We start from the raw sequence: 14275 nt of genomic DNA on the forward strand, positions 1-14275 counted from the left end.
TCTATTACTGGGGGACCCCAAGACTAACTCGGATTCAATTATTTGCTAGGACTCACAGAACTCAGAAAAGCCATTATACTCACAGTTATGATTTATTACAGCAAAAGGTTACAGCTTAAAATCAGTAAGGAAAAAGGTGCATAGGGCAGAGTCAAGGAGAAACAAGGTGCAAGCTTCCAGTTTTCCTCTTCTAGTGAGGTCATATGCACAGTCCTTAATTCTCCATGTGGTAACATACCTGAAGTATTGCCAATCAGGAAAGCTCACCTGAACCTTAGTGTTCAGGGCTTTTATTGGAGGTTGGTATTGTAGGTATGCAGTGCCCACATGGGTAACCTTACTCAGTTACCTGCCCCTCCAGAGGTCAAACTGCAGTCACAAAGCCAAGGCCCCCACTATGAATCACATTGTTAGCAAAGGTCCCATACTAACATTTTTAACAGGCAAGATGTACCACAAGCTTAGAGGTTATCTCCAACGTGCTGGTTAAGAGCCAAACTTTCTCAGAAATGTGCAAGGTTTGGACAACCCAGGCCTGCTCACTCAATTCTTTACTAGTAACACATTTACCTTTGATGATTTTCCAAAACTGGATGAATGATGAAGAGATAAAGAGATAGCTCCAGGAAAGAAGCTGCCAAGGAACTAGAGAGAGAGCAGACTGAGGAGTGCTCCCAGCCCTGGAGATGTAGGGGCTGGGCCTTCTGTAAATCACAGTGGGCTCCTTCCTGACTATGTATGGGTGATCATTGTTTTCAGCTGTTTTGTTCTCTACATGGTCTTCCAAAAGCTCTCTACCAGGTCGAGAGTCATGAGGCAGTGGCAAAACCTGTTGTCATCACACAACTAAAAAGTGGTAGTAGTTGCTCCTTCAGAAATGCAAAAAGGATTAAATACACAAAGCTGAAAATCACTCAGAAAAACTAAGGCCACTTAAAGAAGAAAAGGGAGACAAAAGATCAAAATGCGAAAAAGAATGAAGGGAAAATTTATAAAGAAAATAAAAAATAATTGCAATAGAAAATGAAACATTTCTCAGAAAGAAAACAGCCTGGGCTGGGCATGGTAGCTCACAACTGAAATCCCAGCGCTTTGTGAGGCCAAGGTAGGAGCATTACTTCATCCCAGGAGTTTGAGATTAGCCTTGGCAACATGATAAAACCCGATGTCTACAAAATACACAAAAATTAGCTGGGCATGGTTGCACATGCCTGTAGTCCTAGCTACTCAGGAGGCTGAAGTCAGAGAATCACTTGAGCCTGAGGAAGATGAAGTTGCAGTGAGCCATGATCATGCCACTGCACTGCAGCCTGAGTGACAGAACAAGACCTTGTCTTAAAAAAAAGAAAAAACAGAAAAGAACAGCCTGGTCAAACAGCCTGATCCTTCTACTTCCTCTTCATCCCTATACGTAAACCTGCCAAAAAGCTTCTGTATGGTAATGGTTTTAGTCCCTTGTCTGTTGAAGGAGATGGAACATGCTGGCGATCAGTATGCATGGTCCACCACCTGATGAGGGAGGTTAAGACTCTTGCTATGTTCCCCTTGACGCTAGCAAGATGAATCTTTAACTCAAAGTTCAAGCACACTTAAGGGCTTAAAGTTAAAGGTTCCAAGCAATACCAATAGATCTTGAACTAAAATAAAATTATTTTAATATATCATTTAATCATAAATTGCTATTTGGTATATAAAAGCCTCTGTATTAGTCCATTTTCATGCTGCTAATAAAGACATACCCAAGACCGGGAAATTTACTAAAGAAAAGGGTTTAATTAGACTTACAGTTCCACATGGCTAAAGAAGCCTCACAATCATGGTGGAAGGCAAAAAGAAGCAAGTTGCGTCTTACATGATGGCAGCAAGCAAAGAGAGAGTTTGTGCAGGGGAACTCCTCTTTTTAAAACCATCAGATCTCATGAAACTTATTCACTACCATGAGAACAGTACAGGAAAAAACTTGCCCCTATGATTCAATTACCTCCCACTGGGTCCCTCCCATAGCACATGGGAATTCAAGATGAGATTTGGGTGGGGACACAGCCAAACCGTATCATTCTACCCCTGGCCACTCCCAAATCACATGTCCTCACATTTCAAAACTAATCATGCCTGCCCAACAGTCCCCCAGAATCTTAACTCATTCAGCACTAACTCAAAAGTCCACAGTCCAAAGTCTCATCTGAGACAAGGCAATTCCCTTCCACCTATAAGCCTATAAAATCAAAAGCGGGTTACTTACTTCCTACCTACAGTGAGGGTACAGGCATTGGGTAAATATGGCCATTCCAAATGAGAGAAATTGGCCAAAACAAAGTGGCTACAGGCCCCCTGCAAGTCTGAAATCCAGTGGGACCGTGAATCTTAAAGCTCCAAAATGATCTCCTTTGACTTCATGTCTCGCATCCAGGTCATGCTGATGCAAGAGGTGGGTTCCCATGGCCTTAAGAAGCTCTGTTCCTGTGGCTTTGCATGGTACAGCCTCCTTCCTGGCTGCTTTCACAGGCTGACATCCAGTATCTACAGCTTTTCCAGGTGCGTGGTACAAGCTCTAGGTGGAGCTACCATTTTGGGGTTTGGAGGACTATGGCCCTCTCCTCAGAGCTCCACTAGGCAGTGTCTCAGTAGGGACTCTGTATGGGGGCTCCCACCCCACACTTTCCTTCCTCACTGCCCTAGCAGAGGTTCTCCATGAGGGATCCACCCCTGCAGCAAACTTCTCCCTGGGCATCCAGGCATTTCCATACATCTTCTGAAATCTAGGTGGAGGTTCCCAAACCTCAATTCTTGACTTCTCTGCACTCACAGGCCCAACATGACATGGAAGCTGCCAAGGTTTGGGGCTTTCGCCCTCTGAAGAAGCCACAGCCCAAGCTCTATGTTGGCCCCTTTCAGTCACAGCTGGAGCAGCTGGGACACAGGGCACCAAGTCCCTAGGCTGCAGACAGCATGGGGACCCTGGGCCCAGCACACAAAACCATCTTTTCCTCCTAGACCCACAGGCCTATGATTGGAGGGGCTGCCATGAAGACCTCTGACATGCCCACAAGACATTTTCTCCATTATCTTGGGGATTAACATTCATCTCCTCGTTTTTTTATGCAAATTTCTGCAGCCATCTTGAATTTCTCCTCAGAAAATGGGACTTTCTTTTCTATTGCATTGTCAGGTTGCAAATGTTCTGAACTTTTATGGTCTATTTCACTTATAAAACTGAGTGTTTTAACAGCACCCAAGTCAACTCTTGAATGCTTTGCTGCTGAGAAATTTCTTCCGCCAGATATCCTAAATCATCTCTCTGAAGTTCAAAGTTCCACAAATCTCCAGGGCAAGGGCAAAATGCCACCAGTCTCTTTGCTAAAACGTTAACAAGAGTCACTTTTGCTCCAGCTCCCAACAAGTTCCTCATCTCCATCTGAGACCACCTCAGCCTGGATTTTATTGTCCACATCATTATCAGCATTTTGGCCAAAACTATTCAATAAGTCTCTAGGGAGTTCCAAATTTTCCCACATTTTTCTGTCTTCTTCTGAGAACCTTCCAAACTGTTCCAACCTCTGCCTGTTACCCACTTAGAAAGTTGCCTCCACATTTTCAGGTATATTTTCAGCAATGCCCCACTCTACTGGTACCAGTTTACTGTATTAGTCCATTTTCACACAGCTGATAAAGACATACCTGAGACTGGGCAATTTACTTAAAAAAGAGGTTGAATTGAACTTACAGTTCCACATGGCTGGGGAAGCCTCACAATCATGGCAAAAGCCAAGGAGGAGCAAGTCATGTCTTACATGGATGGCAGCAGGCAAAGAGAGAATGAGGAAGATGTAAAAGCAGAAACCCCTGATAATACCATCAGATCTCGTGAGACTTATTCACTTTCATGAGCACAGCACAGGAAAGACTTATTCCCATGATTTGATTACCTTCCAGCAGGTTCCTCCCACAACACATGGGAATTCAAAATGAGATTTGGGTGGGTACTCAGTCAAACCATATCAGCCTGTAACTGTTTAATAGTCTTGATTAAAAGGGTTTAATCATGACCTTTTGAACATTAATGTCGATGATTATGTAACAGACTATGTAAACAGATTATGTTGTATGGTGAATTCACTTAGGAAGATAACTGATAATAGACAATTGATGGGGTTAAATTATATGTATTTATTTTTATTTACAGAATTTGAGGGGCAGGCATGATGGCTCATGCCTATAATCCCAGCACTTTGGGAGTCCGAGTCAGGAGGACTGCTTGAGCCCAGGTGATCAAGACCAGCCTGAGAAATACGAGGAGACTCGCATTTCTACAAAAAAATTTAAAAATTAGCCAGGCATGGTAGTGCACACCTGTGGTCCCAGCTACTCAGTAGGTGGAGGTAGGAAGATTGTTCACTGCACTCCAGACTAGGCAATAGAAAGAGACCCTCTCTCTCTCTCAAAAAAAAAGGTATCATAAGTATTTTAAAATAATAGTTAGAAATACTAGGTGTGATAGAGAAGGAAGGCAATGGGGGGCGCTGCCACACAAGTTAGAAAAATAGAAAAAGATTTGACACTTAACGAGTAAGATTCAATACACGTAAGTAAATTCAAATAGAGATCTAGAATGCTCTGCAGCTACACCAGGTCTATTTTCACATAATGTAAGAGAGAATGATATCTGACTCAAAATGATTCCTCATTATTCTTCTTCCTGAATGTTATCTACCTGGCAGCCAGCTTTCATAAAGACAATTCCCCCCAACCTAAGGCCACAAGGCAAGATTCCCCAAGGCTGTCTGGTTGCTTTCTCTTCCCACAGGAAATGACAAAAAGTAGTACAGATTATCACACACAGTACAGAGAACCAATCCCTATTGACTTTCTGGGCTGAGGCACTCAGTGCCCCTTCATAATCTTTTCTACAATGGTTGCAGTCATAATGTTTACTTTTGTACCTTATCTGACACTACGGACAAGTCAGCCATGTATTTATCAGCCTTTTTTTTCCTTCCTTCTTCACACCAAATGCTCTCTAGAGTCTCTGGTTTTAGATGCTGGAATTATAAAATTACATAAAACAACTGCTGTGCTGCTTGTGTTACAGCAAAAGCAATCTTGAAAGTTGACTAAGCATAAATATTGGCTATTTTTGAAAAGAACTTTGTAATTGTGGGAAAATGTAAAAAAAAAAAAAAATCCTAGGACCTCTTGTTAGTAAATTATTAACAAGTGATGCAAAGAAGAGTGATGGTGGAGGAGAATGGTAAATGAGTTCCTACTCACTCAGGTTTCCTTAAAAAGATGGGAAACAATTTTCATGCTGTCAAAATAAAAACCAACGAAATTTTAAGTCATAGCTGTCTATATATGTATATATTTTATAACAAACTTTTTTTTTTTTTTTTTTTTTTTTGAGACAGTCTTACTCTGTCACCCAGGCTGGAATGCAGTGGTATGATCTTGGCTCACTGCAACCTCCAAGAGATTCAGGTCCAAGAGATTCTCATGCCTCAGCCTCCCAAGCAGCTGGGATTACAGGTGCCCACCACCTCACCTGGCTATTTTTTTTTTTTTTTAATTTTTAGTAGAGACAGGGTTTCACCACGTTGGCCAAGCTGGTCTTGAACTCCCAACCTCAAGTGATCTGACTACTTCAGCCTTCCAAAGTGTTGGGATTACAGGCATGAGCCACCATGCCCAGTCCCTATAACACACATTTTTTAAAACTGCAAGTACTATCCTGCACATAAGCCTTCCAGCTGAATAAATGCAGTATGTGTGCATATGTGTATGTGTATATGTGTATACACACATAATGCATATATACTGTGTGTAAACACACACACACACACACACACACACACATACACACTGCATTTATATATATAAAAGAGTATGTCAATAAGGATTTTGAAACAAACTGTTAAAACCTATAATGACCAGGAGTAGTGGCTCATGCCTGTAATTCCCAGAACTTTGGGAGGCCCAGGCATGTGGATAACTTGAGTCCAGGAGTCCCAGACAAGCCTGGGCAACACAGCAAAACTCCACCTGTACAAAAAATACAAACAGTAGCCCCTCAGTAGCATGTGCAACTACAAATACATGTACTTGTCTCTTGTTTTCAAAATATTGAAATGAAACCAGAGTAACTCCCAACATGATATTTTAAAATAAATTCTTCATTGGGATATGAATGTAATCATTTTTCTCTCTTACATGTGAAATTGTACAACTAGACACTTATTTAAGCTGAATATTTAGATAATTTCAACAAGGAAACTTTTTAGAAATTCATGTTTCAAATATCAGGTATACAATTTCTATATGCTTTTCAGTATGTTTTGGGGATTGATTTATAATTTAATTAAAAAGCTGCTTTATGGGATGCATACTGCAAATTATTTGGGAACATATGACTCAAGAAGTTTCATATCTATGTTTTATAAAACCATTGTCCAAGATGCTGACAATCAAATAGATCTTTAACTTTTCACATATAATTCAAATACAATAAAATTCACTCTTTTAAAATGTACGATTCAGTGGCTTTTAGTATATTCACAAAGTTGTGTAACTGAATTCTAGAACATTTTCATCACCTCCAAAAGAAACCCCATATCCATTAGCAGTCACTCCCTTTTCCCTCACTTCTACCTTTCAGGCCCTGGTAACCACAAATCTACTTGCTATCTCTATAGATTTGCCTATTCTGGACCTTTCATATAAATAGAATCATACAACATGTGGTCTTTTGTGACTGGCTTCTTTCACATAGCATGTTTTCAGGGTTCATCCATGTTATAGCATGAATCAGGACTTCATTCCTTTTTATTGCTAAATAATATTCCAATGTAGGGATAGGCCACATTTTGTTTATCATTCATATGCTGATGAACATTGGGTTGTTTCCACTTTCTGGTGATTATAAATAATGTTGCCATAACACTCATATATGTTTCATATAAGTTTTTATGTGGTCATGCTTTCTTCACTATATAGTGAAGGGTAGAATTGCTGGGTCAAATGGCAACTGTATGTTTAACTTTTTGGGGATGTGCCAAACTGTTTTCCAAAGCAGCTGCACCATTTTATTCTAACGTAAAAGCCAATGTTACAAGGGTTCCTATTTCTTCACATCCTTGCTAACACTGGTTATTTTCTGTTTATTGTTATTATTATAATACCCATCCTAGTGGGTATGAAGTGGTATCTCACTGTAATTTTGATTTGGATTTCCCTAATGAATAGCTTTTCATGTGTTTGTTGGCTATGAAATAGGCAGACCAAGAAAACCCCTTAAACTAAACCAAGAAAGTTCAACAGATATGAAAGAATATTAGAACACAGATCTATACCAATGGCCCACCGTGTTATCTAATCTATTGCCAGATTCTAATTTTGCCTCCTAAACATTTTTTAAAATCCATCAACATATTTTCATCTCTATTGCCATTATCCTAAACTAGGATAATGTTGCTATACATGCTTTCAATCCTCTTGACTATATACTAAAGAATGGAATTGCCATATTTTTGCAATAGCCTCTTCTCCACTTTTGTTACTTTTCATTCCATTCTCTATCTAGCAACCAGAGGTAACTTTCTAAAATACAGATCTGCTTGTGTCACTCTTCTGCGTCAAATCCTTCCGTTGTTTCACTCTGCTCTTCAACAAGATCTACATCACGCTGCATGACTGACCTGCTGCCTAACTTTTCCATTTCATCTGAGATTCTTTCCCTTTTCCCTCCTGCACTCCAACCACAACCACCCTTCATTTCCTTTATGCAAACGTTCTTCATAAATTTGTGAACGAAATGAACTGTAAGGTAGGTTCTTCCACCAGTGCAATTCCTCAGATCTTGTATTTCATGTGGGATTTTTTTTCCACACTCAATAGTCCCTGGCTTTGCATAATTTCCATCAGCTACTCCCACCAGAGCTTTCTTCTTGCTTGCCACATCACTTCACCACCGCTAGAACAAAGCCACTACTACCTTAGACCATTCAGGGTCCTATTCACTTTATTATTATTTTGTAGTAAAATATATGTAAGATTTATCACCTTAATCATTTTTAAGTATAGAGTTCAGGAGTGTTAATACCATCACTACCATTGCTATACAACCCATCTCCAGAATTCATTGCTATACAATTAATCTCCAGAACTCTTTTAATCTTGAAAAACTGAAACTCATACCAATTAAATAATTCCCCATTCTACTCTCAACTCAGCTCTTGGCAACCACCATTCTACTTTCTCTATACATAAATTTAACTACTCTAGATAACTCATGTAAGTAGAACCACAGAGTCCTTGTCTTTTTATGATTGACTTATTTCACTTAGAATAATGTCCTTGAGGTTTATTTCATATGTCCACATTTCCTCCCTTTCTATGGCTGAATAACATCTCGTGTATAGGTACCACATTTATCTAATAACCTGTCCATGAACATTTGGGTTGCTCCCACCTTTTGCCTATCGTAAATAAATGCTGCTATGCATACAAGTATACAAACATCTCTTCAAGAATGTCTTCAATTCTTTTAGGTATCTGCCCAGAAATGAAGTTGCTGAATCATATAATAATTTTACTTTTTTGAGGACTCTCCATATTATTTTCCATGGAAGCTGGACATTTTACATTCCCAGCAGTGTACAAGGATTCCAATTCCTCCACATCCTTGCCAACACTAGTTATATTGTCATCCTAATGGGCAAAGGTGGTATCTCATTGTGGTTTCGATTTGCATTTCCCTAATAATTAGTGATGTTGAACATCTGTGCATGTACCTATTGGCTATTTGTACATCTTCTATGCAGAAATGTTTATTTGTTCACAGAAAAGTCCTTTGCCCAATTTTTCATTGGGTAAAAGTTTTCTTGTTGTTGACTTGTAGGGATTCTAGATTTATTCTAGACATTAACACCTTATCAGATATCTGATTTACAAATATGTTTTCCCTTCTATAGGTTGCCTTTTCACTCTGTTGGGTCCTTTGATGCACAGAAGTTTTTAATTTTAATGTAATCCAATTTATGTATTTTTACTTTTCTTGGCCCATGGTTTTGGTGTCACAGCAAATGGATCCTTACTTTTTAAAGCATTTTTCTTACTACAGCAAGCCAGAGATAAAATCAAAAGAAAAGGGAAATGCTGACAATTTTTTTAAAGTTTCCCAAAAGAGTCAATACTGATGTCCAATTTATCCATACTATGATCTCAGCTGTCTGGCCTTTCTGTTTTCTTCTCCATGATGTAATTTGAACATCTGCTTCGAAACTGTATTTTTCTTCTATATCTTCTAGAGTGTTAGTTCTGTCAAATTATTCAATCCTGCCAGCATTCCTTCTTTGACAGTCCCTTCCTGTCTTAAATGTAAATTATCCCTTGCTTTCAAGTCGTGCTATTGTATGACTCTACAGATGTCTATCTCACTGAAAGGAGACAAGATTCCTCTGAGGTTTCTCCTCCACACCCTGCCATACATCCCACTAGTTGAGAGCCATGGCTGAACAGCCAACACTCCTTCTTCATGGTCCACACCAGGGGTTGGCAAACTACAGCCCACAGACACAGTTGAGCCCATGAGCTAAGAATGGCTTTCATGTTTTTAGGTAATTGAAAAATAAATCCACAGCATAATATTTCACGACACATGAAAATCATATGAAATTCAAATGTTTCCAAAAAGTTTTATTAGAACATAGCCGTGTGTATTAAACTGTTCCTGTGTTACTATAAAGAAACAACTGGCTGAGCGCAGTAGCTCACACCTGGGAGTAGCACTTTGGGAGGCCGAGGCAGGCGAATCACCTGAGGTCGAGACCATCCTGGCCAACAGGGTGAAACCCTGTCTCTACTAAAAATGCAAAATTAGCTGGACATGGTGGTACATGCCTGTAATTCCGGCTACTTGGGAGGCTGAGGCAAGAGAATTGCTTGAACCTGGGAGGCGGAGGTTGCAGTGAGCCAAGATCACACCATTGCACTCCAGCTTGGGCAACAAGAGTGAAACTCTGTCTCAAAGAAAGAAAAAAAAAATCCACAGAATAATATTTCATGACATGAAAATCATATGAAATTCAAGTGTTTCCAAAAAGTTTTGTTAGAACATAGCCATGTGTATTTGGCTGTTCTTGTGTTACTATAAAGAAACACCTGACCATGCATGGTGGCTCACACCTATAAACCCAGCACTTTGGGAGCCCAAAGCAGGTGGATCACCTGAGGTCAGGAGTTAGAGACCAGCCTGGACAACATGGTGAAACCCTGTCTCTAGTAAAAATACAAAAAATTAGCCAGGCATGGTGGCACATGCCTGTAATCCCAGCTATTTGGAAGGCTGGGGCAGGAGAATCGCTTGAACCTGGAAGCCAGAGGTTGCAGTGAACCGAGACAGCACCATTGCACTCCAGCCTAGGCAACAAAAGCAAAACTCTGTCTCAAAAAAAAGAAAAAAAAAAAAAAAGAAAGAAGAAAGCAAGCAACACCTGAGACTGGGTAATTCATAAAGTTTAACTGGCTCATGGTTCTGCAGGCTATACAAACATGGCACCAACATCTGCTGGGGTTCTAGTGACAGCCTTAGGAAGCTTACAATCATGATGGAAGGTGAGCAGGCAAGTTGCATGGTGAGAAGCAGCAAGAGATACAGAATAGGAAGGTCCCAGACTCTTTTGAACAATCAGATATTATGTGAATTGAGCCAGAATTCATTTATCACCAAAGGAATGGTGCCATTCATGACGGATACACCCCATGATCCAATCACCTCCCACCAGGCCCTACCTCCAACATCGGGGATTACAGCTCAACATAACATTTTGAAGGAACATCCAAACACACCACAAGACTGAGTAGCTATGGTCAGGCATGGTGGTTCACATTTGTAATCCTAGCACTTTGAAAGGCTGAAGTGGGTGGATCACTTGAGGTCAGGAGTTTGAGACCACCCTGGCAAACATGATGAAACCCTCTCTCACAAAAATTAGCCGGACATGGTGGCAGGTGCCTGTAATCCCAACTAGGCTGTGGCAGGAGAATTGCTTGAACCTGAGAGACAGAGGTCACAGTCAGCAGAGATTGTGCCACTGCATTCCAGCCTGGACAACAGAGTGAGACTCTATTTCAAAAAAAAAGAAAAAGAAAAGAAATTGAACAGCTGTGACAAACTGCACAGCCCACAAAGCCAAAAATACTTAATATCTGAATGTTTATAGAAAACATTTGTCAATCTCTGGTTTATGCTTCTTGACTACATCCAGAGTTCTCCCTTGTTTCTCCCTAAGTAGTCTCTCAGTACCAACCCGCGGCCTGCTTAGATATGCATGCTAAGTTTTACGCCCTCAATAACTTCCCAGTCCTACTGGGTGATCTGTTCTGTCCTGCTATCTGCCTAGCAGGACAATAAAAAAGATGAATGCAAAGATGGTATTTGCAAACAAGTGTCATCAATAGTAGCCACCTAACTCCTTCATAAGCTTTGCAAAACTCAGTACAGAGAAGAGAGATAACTTGCCGAAGCTTGCAAGGCTATTAAAAAGCAGACAGATGGGTAGATTGCAAAAATTTTTTCCCATTCTGTTGGTTGCCAGTTCACTCTAATGGTAGTTTCTTCTGCTGGGCAGAAGCTGTTAAGTTTAATTAGATCCCATTTGTCTATGTTGGCTTTTGTTGCCATTGCTTTTGATGTTTTAGTCATACACTTCTTGCCTATGCCTATGTCTTGAATGGTATTCCCTAGGTTTTCTTCTAGGGTTTTTATGGTGTTAGGTCTTATGTTTAAATTTTTAATCCATCAAACCACCATGGCACATGTATACCTATGTAACAAATCTGCACATTCTGCACAAGTACCCCAGAACTTAAAGAATAATAAAATAAATTTTAAAAAGCATACACAGGATTCAAACTCAAGTCAGATTTCAGAGACATGGCTCTTAACTATTACACTATCTTGTCTCCCTAAAGGAGGCTAAGAACTTGGAAACCCCAATGTCAACTTAGAATTCTAGGTACTGGCTGGACATGATGGTTCGTGCTTGTAATCCCAGCACTTTGGGAGGCCAAGGCAGATGGATCACCTCAAGTCAGGAGTTCAAGACTAGCCTGGCTAACATGGTGAAACCCATCTGTTCTAAAAAGGCAAAAATTAACCGGGTGTGGTGGCGTGCCCCTGCAATGCCAGCTACTTGGGAGGCTGAGGCAGGAGAACTGCTTGAACCCCAGAGGCGGAGGCTGCAGTGAGCCAAAATGGTGCCACTGCACTCCATCCAGCCTGAGTGACAGGGTGAAACCCTGTCTTTAAAAAAAAAAAAAAAAAAATTCTAGGTACTGTTAAAATCCTCAGAAATAGCTCATCTCAAATACAAGGTAAGACTTTATCTAATTCTTATCATATACTAAGCACCATAGAAGGAATCTTATTTAATCCGCATAACTAACTCAGACCGGAAGGAATTACAACCCACATTTTTACAAATTAGAAAATTAAGGGCAAAAAGAAAGCTGAAGTTCCCAGATAAACTCACGGATAGTATACCAGTGGGATGGTGATGAAGTGCTGAAATTTACAGACTAGGTCATAAGACATGCAAAATTTTAATCTTATTTCTCTGTATCTGAACCACACTTGATAACAAGCTCTTATCTTTCTATTCCTGGGAGAAAAAATGTTAGTTTCAGATTATTCAGTCACCTCAGGTATAAAATATAGTAACCAAATGTGTTCAATTTTATTAGTCATCAGGGAAATACAAATTAAAACCACAAAGTGATGCACTACACACCACACAGCATGATGAAAATGAAAATGGTAATGCCAAAAGTACATGTCTGGCAACTAGAACTCTCATTCATTTACTGGCAGAAGTGTAAATTGGTATAATGATTTTGGAAAAATTGCTTGGCAGTATGAGGGATGTCCTGGAGCTGGCTTGTACTAGCTCACAGAAGCAACTGTTAACATTTTTAGCTATTTTGTAAACCAACCGAGTTCACTTTGCTGGCTTGAAACTGGAGAGAATGGGAGTATTTACACATGGAAACTTGGCAAACATTACAATCAGCACCCAGCCCAGCACATGCCTGTGCAGAATACACCAAATCTCCACATGCACATATCCTATGACCCAGCAAATTCATTCCTGGGCATATATCCTATAGAAAAGTGTAGGTATGTTTACCAAAAGCCATGTACAAAAATGTTCATAGCAGCACTAATTGTAATAGCATTGAACTAGAAAACCAAATATCCATAAATAGAAGTGGTAAATAGCTTGTCACATTCATTTAATGGAATACTATGCAGAGATGAGAATGAAAGAATTGGCTGGGCATGGTGGCTTACACCTGTAATTCCAGTACTTTGGGAGGCTGAGGTGGGCAGATCACGAGATCCAGACCACCCCAGCAAACATGGTGAAACCCTGTATCTACTAAAAATACAAAAAAACAAACTAGCCCAGAGTGGTGACAGGGACCTGTAATCCCAGCTACTCAGGAGGCTGAGGCAGGAGCACTGCTTGAACCAGGGAGGGGGAGGTTGCAGTGAGCCGAGATCGTGCCTCTATACTCCAGTCTGGTGACAAAGACTCTGTACCAAAAGAAAAAAAAGAATTAGACGAGGTACAAACTGGGGTCATACCTGTAATCCCAGTGCTTTGTCAGGCTAAGGCAGGATTGCTTGAGCTCAGGAGTTTGAAGCTAAAGTAAGCTATGATCATGCCACTGCACTCTAGCCTGGGTGACACAGTAAGACTCCGACTCTTAAAAAAACAAACAAACAAACAAAAAAACAAAAAAACAAATGACTTTTGTTACACACAATCCAGATGAGTTTCACAAACAAAATGTTAGAAAAGGAACCAAAACAGGGGTACTGTACAATTCCACTTACCTAAGGGAAAACAGACGAAACTCATCTCGGTTATTTGGCAGGAAGCAGAGTAGATAATGACCAGTTGAGATACAAGGGGGACTGTGAGGTGTGTTGTCCTTTGTCAGTCTAACTGCTGATTACATAATTGTGTTTACTCTGTGAATATTTATGAGTAAAAAGTTCAATTTGGCCAGGCATGGTAACTCATGTCTGTAATCACAGCACTTTGAGAGGCCGAGACAGGCAAATCACTTGAGCTCAGGAGGTAGAGGCCAGTCTGGGCAACACAGTGAAATCCCATCTCTACAAAACATATAAAAATTAGCCTGGTGTGGTAGCGTGTACCTGTAGTCCCAGCTACTCGTGACGTTGAGGTGGGAGGATCACTTGTGCCCAGGAGAT

The sequence above is a fragment of the Sapajus apella genome, unplaced genomic scaffold, assembly GCF_009761245.1.
Source record: "Sapajus apella isolate SASKATOON/1434 unplaced genomic scaffold, GSC_monkey_1.0 scaffold29, whole genome shotgun sequence".
Classification (NCBI taxonomy): Eukaryota; Metazoa; Chordata; class Mammalia; order Primates; family Cebidae; genus Sapajus; species Sapajus apella.